This window comes from Salmo trutta, unplaced genomic scaffold, assembly GCF_901001165.1.
Source record: "Salmo trutta unplaced genomic scaffold, fSalTru1.1, whole genome shotgun sequence".
In the NCBI taxonomy this organism is placed as follows: domain Eukaryota; kingdom Metazoa; phylum Chordata; class Actinopteri; order Salmoniformes; family Salmonidae; genus Salmo; species Salmo trutta.
This window is the reverse complement of record NW_021822766.1, coordinates 64,222-80,251: the sequence shown is the minus strand read 5'-3', so window position 1 is coordinate 80,251 and position 16,030 is coordinate 64,222. Positions and strand designations below refer to the sequence as shown.

At 46.5% G+C, this 16,030-nt stretch overlaps 1 non-coding gene across 1 annotated transcript; it reads right to left on the bottom strand.

The window, feature by feature from the left end:
* Positions 1–4,039: 4,039 nt before the first annotated feature.
* On the bottom strand, positions 4,040–4,230 carry LOC115184240 (U2 spliceosomal RNA). The gene has a single exon (XR_003874236.1). It is a non-coding gene; the product is annotated as a U2 spliceosomal RNA (small nuclear RNA).
* Positions 4,231–16,030: the final 11,800 nt, after the last annotated feature.

Genomic DNA, 16,030 nt, shown 5'->3' with positions numbered 1-16,030 from the left:
ATTATTGGTCACATACACGTGATTAGCAGGTGTTATTGCGGGTGTACAGAAATGCTTGTGCTTCTAGCTGTGACAGTAATATCTAACATTACACACATCTAAGTAGGAATGAATTAAGACTATACATATGGATGAGCGGAACAGACTAAGATACAGTAGAATACTATAGAAAACAGTATATACAGTGGGGGAAAAAAGTATTTGATCCCCTGCTGATTTTGTACGTTTCTCCACTGACAAAGAAATGATCAGTCTATAATTTTAATAGTAGGTTTATTTGAACAGTGAGAGACAGAATAACAACAGAAAAATGCATGTCAAAATGTTAAGTTGATTTTCATTTTAATGAGGCAAAGAAGTATTTGACCCCTCTGCAAAACATGACTTAGTACTTGGTGGCAAAACCCTTGTTGGCAATCACAGAGGTCAGACGTTTCTTGTAGTTGGCCACCAGGTTTGCACACATCTCAGGAGGGATTTTGTCCCACTCCTCTTTGCAAATCTTCTCCAAGTCATTAAGGTTTCGAGGCTGACGTTTGGCAACTCGAACCTGAGATGACTGGAGAAGAGGGGACCAGAGGAGACGAGTAGAGGAGAGAAGATAAGACGAGTAGAGGAGAAGAGAGGAGAAGAGGACGAGAGGACGAGAAGAGAGGACGAGAGGAGGAGAGCAGAGCAAACGCCCCTGCTGCCCACCCAAGTTTACTTGTAAATAAAAACAACAATTTGCTAAACCTCGGCCACAATATCTGGACATGTCTTCATATAACAATGCATAGATGTCTGTTTATATGGTGATGGTAATGGTTGAACTTTATTCATCCCTCATCTCTGCCATTACATACAATGAAACAAGAACAGGTGAATAAAAAACAGAGCAATGTAATACAAAACACTATTAAACATTATTGGAAAAAATAAACTTAGTAAAAAGTTTATCCCATGTATTCGTGAATGTTATTTTATTTTAGAATGGCAGGAAATTAGTTTTCAAATTTAGATTTTTTTCTGGGGGGGTTTCCCCCGGCAGATTTGGTCCCCCCCTAATGTTGACTCCATGGCTACGGCCTTGGTAGACATGTAGAAAACGGATGATCATAACATTTAGCTTCAACAGTAGTGGGACCGTGACATTGTCTTTCTCTGCTGCACTGAAGTCGGTTGAAGCAGAGTTTAGCAGCTCGTTCATTTTACACAAAACCAATAACGACGCGTAAAACAAACCCAGAAATCTCAAATAAATTGATTATTTATTAAATTACCTTGACGAGATTTATATACCGTACAAACCTAAAATCTCTAACTATGTGACTTGTAAAATAGTTAATGACGTTCTTCACTCAATCGGTTGACACAAAATGAGCACATAAAACCTTTACCAGACGTGATAATACCTTGATGTATTTGTTAACTAGCATGTTATGACATGTTCTTTCGATATTAGAACGTTTAAAGTTTAAACGTTACCTGTAGTAATACATTTGAAACGGACGCAAAAGTTGTCGTTTCGACTGCACAATTCTGGCGCTTCTTTTATTGTAATGATGCGCGCCTGCCGGAACTTCCTGTTCCCGCGCTGCCAGAGATCCTAAACCCAGAGACGCGAGACTTCCAAGAACGCCTGCGAAGCAAACCTACCCGGGGTTTGAGAAGTCAATGAGAGAAGTGAACAATTCTGATACTTTTGTAGCAGCTAATGGGGATCCTAATAAATACAGAAAATATTCCGTCGTCATCACACTTGATACATGGCCATTATTTTATCAATTTCGTCACTGCAGCGGCTTATTCACAATAGCTCTCACTGTATATCTTACTTATCCCAGCATCACATGAGTAGACAGATACTCTTCTTCAAACATCAGTAAAACGGATGGACTTTCCTCCTCCTTTCCGTCTCCTACACGGTTTAGTGCTCCGACCACATCAGTAAAACGGATGGACTTTCCTCCTCCTTTCCGTCTACTACACGGTTTAGTGCTCCGACCACATCAGTAAAACGGATGGACTTTCCTCCTCCTTTCCGTCTACTACACGGTTTAGTGCTCCAACCACTCCAGGAATCTCCTGTTTAAGATGATGAATATACAGATTTACAGTTCCAATGCTTCTTCAAGAAAGAGTTAAGAAGATATTTACCAAATAAACGAAAGTAAAAAATAATAAAAAGTAACGCAATAAAATAACAATAACGAGGCGATATACAGGTGGTACCGAGTCAAAGTGCAGGGGTACAGGTTAGTAATGAGGCTATATACAGGTGGTACCGAGTCAAAGTGCAGGGGTACAGGTTAGTAATGAGGCTATATACAGGTGGTACCGAGTCAAAGTGCAGGGGTACAAGTTAGTAACGAGGCTATATACAGGTGGTACCGAGTCAAAGTGCAGGGGTACAGGTTAGTAACGAGGCTATATACAGGTGGTACCGAGTCAAAGTGCAGGGGTACAGGTTAGTAACGAGGCTATATACAGGTGGTACCGGTACCGAGTCAAAGTGCAGGGGTACAGGTTAGTAATGAGGCTATATACAGGTGGTACCGGTACCGAGTCAAAGTGCAGGGGTACAGGTTAGTAACGAGGCGATATACAGGTGGTACCGGTACCGAGTCAAAGTGCAGGGGTACAGGTTAGTAATGAGACTATATACATGTGGTACCGGTACCGGGTCAAAGTGCAGGGTTACAGGTTAGTAACGAGGCGATATACAGGTGGTACCGAGTCAAAGTGCAGGGGTACAGGTTAGTAACGAGGCGATATACAGGTGGTACCGGGTCAAAGTGCAGGGGTACAGGTTAGTAACGAGGCGATATACAGGTGGTACCGGTACCGGGTCAAAGTGCAGGGGTACAGGTTAGTAATGAGGCTATATACAGGTGGTACCGGTACAAAATCAAATTGTATTGGTCACATACACATGGTTAGCAGATGTTAATGTGAGTGTAGCGAAGTGCTTGTGTTTCTAGTTAGGACAGTGCAGTAATATCTAACAAGTAATCTAACAATTCCCCAACAGCTACCGTATACACACACATCTAAAGGGGTGAATGAGATTATGTCCATATAAATATATGGATGAGCGATGGCCGAGCGACATTGGCAAGGTGCAATAGATGGTATAAATTATATGAGTAATGTAAGATATGTAAACATTATTAAAGTGGCATTATTTAAAATGGCATTGTTTAAGTGACTAGTGATCCATTTATTAAAGTGGCCAGTGATTAGGTCTCAATGTTGGCAGCAGCCTATGAAATAGTTTAGTGAAATCTGCATAAAAGGAGAGTAATTGCCCATAATTCTGCACCTTTGGATAGTTGATCATCATGATTTAGTGACGGCAAAGAACATGTATGGATGTACTGGGGTTTTAAGGAGACCAACTTCCTGTTCTGTCTGCTGTTGCACTCCAGGGATCAGTAGAGATGTGTTCATATTTCTGCAGGCAGTTGTGTTATTTTGATCAATGTATTTGCAATTTCGACTGTATAATATATATTTTTTATTAATGTTTTTATGTGTTTAAAAGACAACTACATTTTCAAAATACATTTACTGTTTTTCAAAAGTTGTGTGCCTTGTGGACTCTGTTTTGAAAATCGATAACATTGTTCCAAAAAGATGCTTGTAGGTGATTGAGAGAATCTAATACATCCAGACAGGTGCTTGTGAGGCCCATGTTACCAGTACATGACTTTAACACATTTCATACTTTATTCTGTATAGTCTTATAATGCAGATATTTCCAATCATAACAAAAAATAGTTTGAACTACTTTATTACTTAGCTATTTGTGTATATTTTTTATCATGGGTATTGTACTGTTGAGGGAAGTTTGCAAGTCAGCATTTCACTGTATCCCGTGAAGAGAAATCTTTGGTTAGAAGATGAACGCACCCCCATTCACAACAGCTATCGTACCGATGTGACCAGCACTATCTAGCTATCACTGATACTGATAATTAACTTGCACAATGTGAAAACACAATACAGACCAACGAAGCGACTCCATTGCCTCTGACTGATTTCTCTTTACAACGACAGGGGGTGCACCGTTCCTGGAGGTACTGCAATACCAGGTCGATGCGTGGAGTGGACGGAGCAAGCCCCTATTCCATCTCCCTGTTCCAAAAATCAATTTAATATATGGTCCCCAGATAGGGGACGTATCAGATATTAAACTGATAAGAACAGATACTACACTTGATCTTAGCCAAAAGGCCGAGAAGCGATACCGCAATGCTTTCGGGAGGAAGGTGCCGTTCTCCGACATGTCAAATTCGGCGACGGTTATAACAAAATGAGCTCTGTATGCTTTTTGTTTAACATAAAAAGATAATGCTTTAAATAAATGTTAGCATGGATTGGGAGTTGATCAACGCCAGGAATAACCACGTTTTACTGTTATAAAGTTACACTTTGGTAGGGTGTAAAGTCACGTGGTCATCCGCCCTCCAATCAGAAACGAGAGAAAGCGTTGTTAAATTAAAACCAGATCAACATATAAATTGGAATAATAATATATTACGGGGGAGGGGGGGGGGCGGGGACAATATGGAGATAATAATATTGACATAACATTTGATCTTGTATTAAATATATCTGGTAGCGTTGCTGCTACAACCGAACTGAAGTAATTGTCCACCTGGTGGCGCCAGAGATCCACCGACCGTCGCTGTTTCCTTCCTTCTGTCCTGTGGTTCAGCAAACTGCATCTCATGTTCAACCACTTGACTTCAATACATCGTCAACGAAAATAATGTGAACAATAAAAAAAAATAGCCTGTCTTTTTTTGTATCTGTCTGTAGAGCCTTGTATGATAAGGCCATTGTGAGGAGGCTTTCATAAAGTGTCCCTCCTAAATTACTAGAGGCCAAACTTCAAAGATGTCCACAGCACTGGACTGCAGTGAGAGAGCTAGGCCTACAGTACAGCCTAAGGAGCAGGCCTGGAGTATAGTCCTGGTTGCCTGAATGTTTCCTCCACATAATAAACTAACAAACACAGCACTGGACTGCAGTGAGAGAGCTAGGCCTACAGTACGGCCTAAGGAGCGGGCCTGGAGTATGGTCCTGGCTGCCTGAATGTTTCCTCCACATAATAAACTAACAAACACAGCACTTTGGAGGCTTACTTTTATAATTAGGCTTACTCAGTCACTACAACAAACTTCATAAAATGCCATTAGGCCTAATGAAGATACTATATATGTAAGTTACTTGATTGGTGTCTTGTGAATCAACCTGCATGCGCATTAGGGTTGAATATTTCCCCGGGATTATACGATAATAAATCACTTTTCTCCCGGGTAACCTGGTAGTTTCCACCCAAACTGGAAGTGTCATTCAAAAGCATTATAAGGCATATAAATGTGTGGATTTGATGAGAGCTTTGATCAGCATGAACATTGTAATCTGATGCTACCTGAGCCTAATGAGACATATATTAAATACATTTTATGAGCCCTACATTAACCACATTTAATGAGCCAAAGCCCCAATTATTGTACGGTTATCCGTTAGGTCCACCAGGACCTCACTTACAATGACTGTGAAACATTATTGCATTTAAACTGTATTTTATGACGTTCACCACACTAACCAGTGATATATTTTTGCAATGGGAAGTAATAGCTGGTTTGTTCATTTCATTTTGGAAATGAAATAGTTGTGTAATTGTATTGTTCTGACTTCATGGGGCCGACTGGAGTGAATGTGATCAGAAAGCATTGCTCCTCCTTCACTACAACTAGAACGGCCCGACTACAGACGATATAATGTCGAGCGCATTAAGTGATGCTGTGTTTTCTCTTATTCTGATGATGTTATAGTTTGACACGACGTGTTGGAAGATGTTTGGTCCTTCTGAAGGCCTAAATCCTATAATCACGGTTCACCACTGGATCTAAGTGAAGGCTTCAGTTAAACCTGTCCAGAGGCAGGTTTATCTTCAGATTAATGGATGTTGGTCCCCAGGTTGACCTTGGCAATGAGAGAAAATTGATTACCTGGACTATTTCAAATCAAATCAAACTTTATTTGTCACATGCACCGAATACAGCAGGTACCTTACCGCGAAATGCTGACTTACAAGCCCTTCACCAACAATGCAGTTCAAGAAAGAGTTAAGAAAATCTACATTGAACCGCCTCCATTTATATCGTACACTGCTGCTACTCACTGTTTATTATCTATGCATAGTCACTTCACCCCCACCTCCATGTACAAATTACCTCGACTAACCTGTACCCCTGCACTTTGACTCTGTACCGGTACCACCTGTATATCGCCTCGTTACTAACCTGTACCCCTGCACTTTGACCCGGTACCACCTGTATATAGCCTCGTTACTAACCTGTACCCCTGCACTTTGACTCGGTACCACCTGTATATCGCCTCATTACTAACCTGTACCCCTGCACTTTGACTCGGTACCGGTACCACCTGTATATAGCCTCGTTACTAACCTGTAACCCTGCACTTTGACTCGGTACTGGTACCACCTGTATATAGCCTCGTTACTAACCTGTACCCCTGCACTTTGACTCGGTACTGGTACCACCTGTATATAGCCTCGTTACTAACCTGTACCCCTGCACTTTGACTCGGTACCACCTGTATATCGCCTCATTACTAACCTGTACCCCTGCACTTTGACTCGGTACCGGTACCACCTGTATATAGCCTCGTTACTAACCTGTACCCCTGCACTTTGACTCGGTACCGGTACCACCTGTATATAGCCTCATTACTAACCTGTACCCCTGCACTTTGACTCAGTACCACCTGTATATCGCCTCATTACTAACCTGTACCCCTGCACTTTGACTCGGTACCGGTACCACCTGTATATAGCCTCGTTACTAACCTGTACCCCTGCACTTTGACTCGGTACTGGTACCACCTGTATATAGCCTCGTTACTAACCTGCACCCTGCACTTTGACTCGGTACCGGTACCACCTGTATATAGCCTTGTTACTAACCTGTACCCCTGCACTTTGACTCGGTACCGGTACCACCTGTATATAGCCTCGTTACTAACCTGTACCCCTGCACTTTGACTCGGTACCGGTACCACCTGTATATAGCCTCGTTACTAACCTGTACCCCTGCACTTTGACTCGGTACCACCTGTATATCGCCTCATTACTAACCTGTACCCCTGCACTTTGACTCGGTACCGGTACCACCTGTATATAGCCTCGTTACTAACCTGTACCCCTGCACTTTGACTCGGTACTGGTACCACCTGTATATAGCCTCGTTACTAACCTGTACCCTGCACTTTGACTCGGTACCGGTACCACCTGTATATAGCCTTGTTACTAACCTGTACCCCTGCACTTTGACTTGGTACCACCTGTATATCGCCTCATTACTAACCTGTACCCCTGCACTTTGACTCGGTATCGGTACCACCTGTATATCCCCTCATTACTAACCTGTACCCCTGCACCTTGACTCGGTACCGGTACCACCTGTTTATAGCCACATTACTAACCTGTACCCCTGCACCTTGACTCGGTAACGGTACCACCTGTTTATAGCCTCATTACTAACCTGTACCCCTGCACTTTGACTCGGTACCGGTACCACCTGTATATAGCCTCATTACTAACCTGTACCCCTGCACTTTGACTCGGTACCGGTACCACCTGTATATCGCCTCGTTACTAACCTGTACCCCTGCACTTTGACTCGGTACCACCTGTATATCGCCTCGTTACTAACCTGTACCCCTGCACTTTGACCCGGTACCACCTGTATATAGCCTCGTTACTAACCTGTACCCCTGCACTTTGACTCGGTACCACCTGTATATCGCCTCATTACTAACCTGTACCCCTGCACTTTGACTCGGTAACGGTACCACCTGTATATAGCCACATTACTAAACTGTACCCCTGCACTTTGACTCAGTACCGGTACCACCTGTATATCGCCTCATTACTAACCTGTACCCCTGCACTTTGACCCGGTACCGGTACCACCTGTATATAGCCTCGTTACTGACCTGTACCCCTGCACTTTGACTCGGTACCGGTACCACCTGTATATAGCCTCGTTACTAACCTGTACCCCTGCACTTTGACTCTGTACCACCTGTATATTGCCTCATTACTAACCTGTACCCCTGCACTTTGACTCGGTACCGGTACCACCTGTATATAGCCTCGTTACTAACCTGTACCCCTGCACTTTGACTCGGTACCGGGAACACCTGTATATCGCCTCGTTACTAACCTGTACCCCTGCACTTTGACTCGGTACCACCTGTATATCGCCTCATTACTAACCTGTACCCCTGCACTTTGACTCGGTACCGGTACCACCTGTATATCGCCTCATTACTAACCTGTACCCCTGCACCTTGACTCGGTACCGGTACCACCTGTTTATAGCCTCATAACTAACCTGTACCCCTGCACTTTGACTCGGTACCGGTACCACCTGTATATAGCCTCATTACTAACCTGTACCCCTGCACTTTGACTCGGTACCGGTACCACCTGTATATAGCCACATTACTAACCTGTACCCCTGCACTTTGACTCAGTACCGGTACCACCTGTATATCGCCTCATTACTAACCTGTACCCCTGCACTTTGACCCGGTACCGGTACCACCTGTATATAGCCTCGTTACTAACCTGTACCCCTGCACTTTGACTCGGTACCGGTACCACCTGTATATAGCCTCGTTACTAACCTGTACCCCTGCACTTTGACTCTGTACCACCTGTATATTGCCTCATTACTAACCTGTACCCCTGCACTTTGACTCGGTACCGGTACCACCTGTATATAGCCTCGTTACTAACCTGTACCCCTGCACTTTGACTCGGTACCGGGAACACCTGTATATCGCCTCGTTACTAACCTGTACCCCTGCTCTTTGACTCGGTACCACCTGTATATCGCCTCATTACTAACCTGTACCCCTGCACTTTGACTCGGTACCGGTACCACCTGTATATCGCCTCATTACTAACCTGTACCCCTGCACCTTGACTCGGTAACCGGTACCACCTGTTTATAGCCTCATAACTAACCTGTACCCCCTGCACTTTGACTCGGTACCGGTACCACCTGTATATAGCCTCATTACTAACCTGTACCCCTGCACTTTGACTCGGTACCGGTACCACCTGTATATAGCCTCATTACTAACCTGTACCCCTGCACTTTGACTCAGTACCGGTACCACCTGTATATCGCCTCATTACTAACCTGTACCCCTGCACTTGACTCGGTACCGGTACCACCTGTATATCGCCTCATTACTAACCTGTACCCCTGCACTTGACTCGGTACCGGTACCACCTGTATTATAGCCTCATTACTAACCTGTACCCCTGCACTTGACTCGGTACCGGTACCACCTGTATATAGCCTCATTACTAACCTGTACCCCTGCACTTTGACTCGGTACCGGTACCACCTGTATATAGCCTCATTACTAACCTGTACCCCTGCACTTTGACTCGGTACCGGTACCACCTGTATATAGCCTCGTTACTAACCTGTACCCCTGCACTTTGACTCGGTACCGGTACCACCTGTATATCGCCTCATTACTAACCTGTACCCCTGCACTTTGACTCGGTACCGGTACCACCTGTATATAGCCTCATTACTAACCTGTACCCCTGCACTTTGACTCGGTACCGGTACCACCTGTATATAGCCTCGTTACTAACCTGTACCCCCTGCACTTTGACTCGGTACCGGTACCACCTGTATATAGCCTCGTTACTAACCTGTACCCCTGCACTTTGACTCGGTACCGGTACCACCTGTATATAGCCTCGTTACTAACCTGTACCCCTGCACTTTGACCCGGTACCGGTACCACCTGTATAAAGCCTCGTTACTAACCTGTACCCCTGCACTTTGACCCGGTACCACCTGTATATAGCCTCGTTACTAACCTGTACCCCTGCACTTTGACTCGGTACCGGTACCACCTGTATATAGCCTCGTTACTAACCTGTACCCCTGCACTTTGACTCGGTACCACCTGTATATCGCCTCATTACTAACCTGTACCCCTGCACTTTGACTCGGTACCGGTACCACCTGTATATAGCCTCGTTACTAACCTGTACCCCTGCACTTTGACTCGGTACTGGTACCACCTGTATATAGCCTCGTTACTAACCTGTACCCTGCACTTTGACTCGGTACCGTTACCACCTGTATATAGCCTTGTTACTAACCTGTACCCCTGTAATTTGACTTGGTACAACCTGTATATCCCCTCATTACTAACCTGTACCCCTGCACTTTGACTCGGTACCGGTACCACCTGTATATCCCCTCATTACTAACCTGTACCCCTGCACCCTGACTCGGTACCGGTACCACCTGTTTATAGCCTCATTACTAACCTGTACCCCTGCACCTTGACTCGGTACCGGTACCACCTGTTTATAGCCTCATTACTAACCTGTACCCCTGCACTTTGACTCGGTACCGGTACCACCTGTATATAGCCTCATTACTAACCTGTACCCCTGCACTTTGACTCGGTACCGGTACCACCTGTATATCGCCTCGTTACTAACCTGTACCCCTGCACTTTGACTCGGTACCACCTGTATATCGCCTCGTTACTAACCTGTACCCCTGCACTTTGACCCGGTACCACCTGTATATCGCCTCGTTACTAACCTGTACCCCTGCACTTTGACTCGGTACCACCTGTATATCGCCTCGTTACTAACCTGTACCCCTGCACTTTGACTCGGTACCGGTACCACCTGTATATAGTCTCATTACTAACCTGTACCCCTGCACTTTGACCCGGTACAGGTACCACCTGTATATCGCCTCGTTACTAACCTGTACCCCTGCACTTTGACTCGGTACCGGTACCACCTGTATAAAGCCTCGTTACTAACCTGTACCCCTGCACTTTGACTCGGTACCGGTACCACCTGTATATAGCCTCGTTACTAACCTGTACCCCTGCACTTTGACCCGGTACCACCTGTATATAGCCTCGTTACTAACCTGTACCCCTGCACTTTGACTCGGTACCGGTACCACCTGTATATAGCCTCGTTACTAACCTGTACCCCTGCACTTTGACTCGGTACCACCTGTATATCGCCTAATAACTAACCTGTACCCCTGCACTTTGACTCGGTACCGGTACCACCTGTATATCGCCTCATTACTAACCTGTACCCCTGCACTTTGACTCGGTACCGGTACCACCTGTATATAGCCTCGTTACTAACCTGTACCCCTGCACTTTGACTCGGTACCGGTACCACCTGTATATAGCCTCGTTACTAACCTGTACCCCTGCACTTTGACTCGGTACCGGTACCACCTGTATATAGCCTCGTTACTAACCTGTACCCCTGCACTTTGACCCGGTACCGGTACCACCTGTATATAGCCTCGTTACTAACCTGTACCCCTGCACTTTGACCCGGTACCACCTGTATATAGCCTCGTTACTAACCTGTACCCCTGCACTTTGACTCGGTACCGGTACCACCTGTATATAGCCTCGTTACTAACCTGTACCCCTGCACTTTGACTCGGTACCACCTGTATATCGCCTCATTACTAACCTGTACCCCTGCACTTTGACTCGGTACCGGTACCACCTGTATATAGCCTCGTTACTAACCTGTACCCCTGCACTTTGACTCGGTACTGGTACCACCTGTATATAGCCTCGTTACTAACCTGTACCCTGCACTTTGACTCGGTACCGGTACCACCTGTATATAGCCTTGTTACTAACCTGTACCCCTGTAATTTGACTTGGTACCACCTGTATATCGCCTCATTACTAACCTGTACCCCTGCACTTTGACTCGGTACCGGTACCACCTGTATATCCCCTCATTACTAACCTGTACCCCTGCACCTTGACTCGGTACCGGTACCACCTGTTTATAGCCTCATTACTAACCTGTACCCCTGCACCTTGACTCGGTACCGGTACCACCTGTTTATAGCCTCATTACTAACCTGTACCCCTGCACTTTGACTCGGTACCGGTACCACCTGTATATAGCCTCATTACTAACCTGTACCCCTGCACTTTGACTCGGTACCGGTACCACCTGTATATCGCCTCGTTACTAACCTGTACCCCTGCACTTTGACTCGGTACCACCTGTATATCGCCTCGTTACTAACCTGTACCCCTGCACTTTGACTCGGTACCGGTACCACCTGTATATAGTCTCATTACTAACCTGTACCCCTGCACTTTGACCCGGTACCGGTACCACCTGTATATCGCCTCGTTACTAACCTGTACCCCTGCACTTTGACTCGGTACCGGTACCACCTGTATAAAGCCTCGTTACTAACCTGTACCCCTGCACTTTGACTCGGTACCGGTACCACCTGTATATAGCCTCGTTACTAACCTGTACCCCTGCACTTTGACCCGGTACCACCTGTATATAGCCTCTTTACTAACCTGTACCCCTGCACTTTGACTCGGTACCGGTACCACCTGTATATAGCCTCGTTACTAACCTGTACCCCTGCACTTTGACTCGGTACCACCTGTATATCGCCTAATTACTAACCTGTACCCCTGCACTTTGACTCGGTACCGGTACCACCTGTATATAGCCTCGTTACTAACCTGTACCCCTGCACTTTGACTCGGTACCGGTACCACCTGTATATAGCCTCGTTACTAACCTGTACCCCTGCACTTTGACTCGGTACCGGTACCACCTGTATATAGCCTCGTTACTAACCTGTACCCCTGCACTTTGACTCGGTACCACCTCTATATCGCCTAATTACTAACCTGTACCCCTGCACTTTGACTCGGTACCGGTACCACCTGTATAACGCCTCGTTACTAACCTGTACCCCTGCACTTTGACTCGGTACCGGTACCACCTGTATAAAGCCTCGTTACTAACCTGTACCCCTGCACTTTGACCCGGTACCGGTACCACCTGTATAACGCCTCGTTACTAACCTGTACCCCTGCACTTTGACTCGGTAACGGGTACCACCTGTATAAAGCCTCGTTACTAACCTGTACCCCTGCACTTTGACCCGGTACCGGTACCACCTGTATATAGCCTCGTTACTAACCTGTACCCCTGCACTTTGACCCGGTACCGGTACCACCTGTATAACGCCTCGTTACTAACCTGTACCCCTGCACTTTGACTCGGTACCGGTACCACCTGTATAAAGCCTCGTTACTAACCTGTACCCCTGCACTTTGACCCGGTACCGGTACCACCTGTATAACGCCTCGTTACTAACCTGTACCCCTGCACTTTGACTCGGTAACGGGTACCACCTGTATATAGCCTCGTTACTAACCTGTACCCCTGCACTTTGACCCGGTACCGGTACCACCTGTATATAGCCTCGTTACTAACCTGTACCCCTGCACTTTGACCCGGTATCACCTGTATATAGCCTCGTTACTAACCTGTACCCCTGCACTTTGACTCGGTACCGGTACCCACCTGTATATAGCCTCGTTACTAACCTGTACCCCTGCACTTTGACTCGGTACCGGTACCACCTGTATATAGTCTCATTACTAACCTGTACCCCTGCACTTTGACCCGGTACCGGTACCACCTGTATAACGCCTCGTTACTAACCTGTACCCCTGCACTTTGACTCGGTACCGGTACCACCTGTATAAAGCCTCGTTACTAACCTGTACCCCTGCACTTTGACCCGGTACCGGTACCACCTGTATAACGCCTCGTTACTAGCCTGTACCCCTGCACTTTGACTCGGTAACGGGTACCACCTGTATAAAGCCTCGTTACTAACCTGTACCCCTGCACTTTGACCCGGTACCGGTACCACCTGTATATAGCCTCGTTACTAACCTGTACCCCTGCACTTTGACCCGGTACCACCTGTATATAGCCTCGTTACTAACCTGTACCCCTGCACTTTGACTCGGTACCGGTACCACCTGTATATAGCCTCGTTACTAACCTGTACCCCTGCACTTTGACTCGGTACCACCTGTATATCACCTCGTTACTAACCTGTACCCCTGCACTTTGACTCGGTACCGGTACCACCTGTATATAGCCTCATTACTAACCTGTACCCCTGCACTTTGACTCGGTACCGGTACCACCTGTATATAGCCACATTACTAACCTGTACCCCTGCACTTTGACTCAGTACCGGTACCACCTGTATATCGCCTCATTACTAACCTGTACCCCTGCACTTTGACCCGGTACCGGTACCACCTGTATATAGCCTCGTTACTGACCTGTACCCCTGCACTTTGACTCGGTACCGGTACCACCTGTATATAGCCTCGTTACTAACCTGTACCCCTGCACTTTGACTCTGTACCACCTGTATATTGCCTCATTACTAACCTGTACCCCTGCACTTTGACTCGGTACCGGTACCACCTGTATATAGCCTCGTTACTAACCTGTACCCCTGCACTTTGACTCGGTACCGGGAACACCTGTATATCGCCTCGTTACTAACCTGTACCCCTGCTCTTTGACTCGGTACCACCTGTATATCGCCTCATTACTAACCTGTACCCCTGCACTTTGACTCGGTACCGGTACCACCTGTATATCGCCTCATTACTAACCTGTACCCCTGCACCTTGACTCGGTACCGGTACCACCTGTTTATAGCCTCATAACTAACCTGTACCCCTGCACTTTGACTCGGTACCGGTACCACCTGTATATAGCCTCATTACTAACCTGTACCCCTGCACTTTGACTCGGTACCGGTACCACCTGTATATAGCCACATTACTAACCTGTACCCCTGCACTTTGACTCAGTACCGGTACCACCTGTATATCGCCTCATAACTAACCTGTACCCCTGCACTTTGACTCGGTACCGGTACCACCTGTATATCGCCTAATTACTAACCTTTACCCCTGCACCTTGACTCGGTACCGGTACCACCTGTTTATAGCCTCATTACTAACCTGTACCCCTGCACTTGACTCGGTACCGGTACCACCTGTATATAGCCTCATTACTAACCTGTACCCCTGCACTTTGACTCGGTACCGGTACCACCTGTATAGCCTCGTTACTAACCTGTACCCCTGCACTTTGACTCGGTACCGGTACCACCTGTATATAGCCTCGTTACTAACCTGTACCCCTGCACTTTGACTCTGGTACCGGTACCACCTGTATATCGCCTCATTACTAACCTGTACCCCTGCACTTTGACTCGGTACCGGTACCACCTGTATATAGCCTCGTTACTAACCTGTACCCCTGCACTTTGACTCGGTACCGGTACCACCTGTATATAGCCTCGTTACTAACCTGTACCCCTGCACTTTGACTCGGTACCGGTACCACCTGTATATAGCCTCGTTACTAACCTGTACCCCTGCACTTTGACCCGGTACCGGTACCACCTGTATAAAGCCTCGTTACTAACCTGTACCCCTGCACTTTGACCCGGTACCACCTGTATATAGCCTCGTTACTAACCTGTACCCCTGCACTTTGACTCGGTACCGTACCACCTGTATATAGCCTCGTTACTAACCTGTACCCCTGCACTTTGACTCGTACCACCTGTATATCGCCTCATTACTAACCTGTACCCCTGCACTTGACTCGGTACCGGTACCACCTGTATATAGCCTCGTTACTAACCTGTACCCCTGCACTTTGACTCGGTACTGGTACCACCTGTATATAGCCTCGTTACTAACCTGTACCCTGCACTTTGACTCGGTACCGTTACCACCTGTATATAGCCTTGTTACTAACCTGTACCCCTGTAATTTGACTTGGTACACCTGTATATCCCCTCTTCTAACCTGTACCCTGCACTTTGACTCTACCGGTACCACCTGTATATCCCCTCATTACTAACCGTACCCCTGCACCTTGACTCGGTACCACCTGTTTTATAGCCTCATTACTAACCTGTACCCCTGCACCTTGACTCGGTACCGGTACCACCTGTTTATAGCCTCATTACTAACCTGTACCCCTGCACTTTGACTCGGTACCGGTACCACCTGTATATAGCCTCAT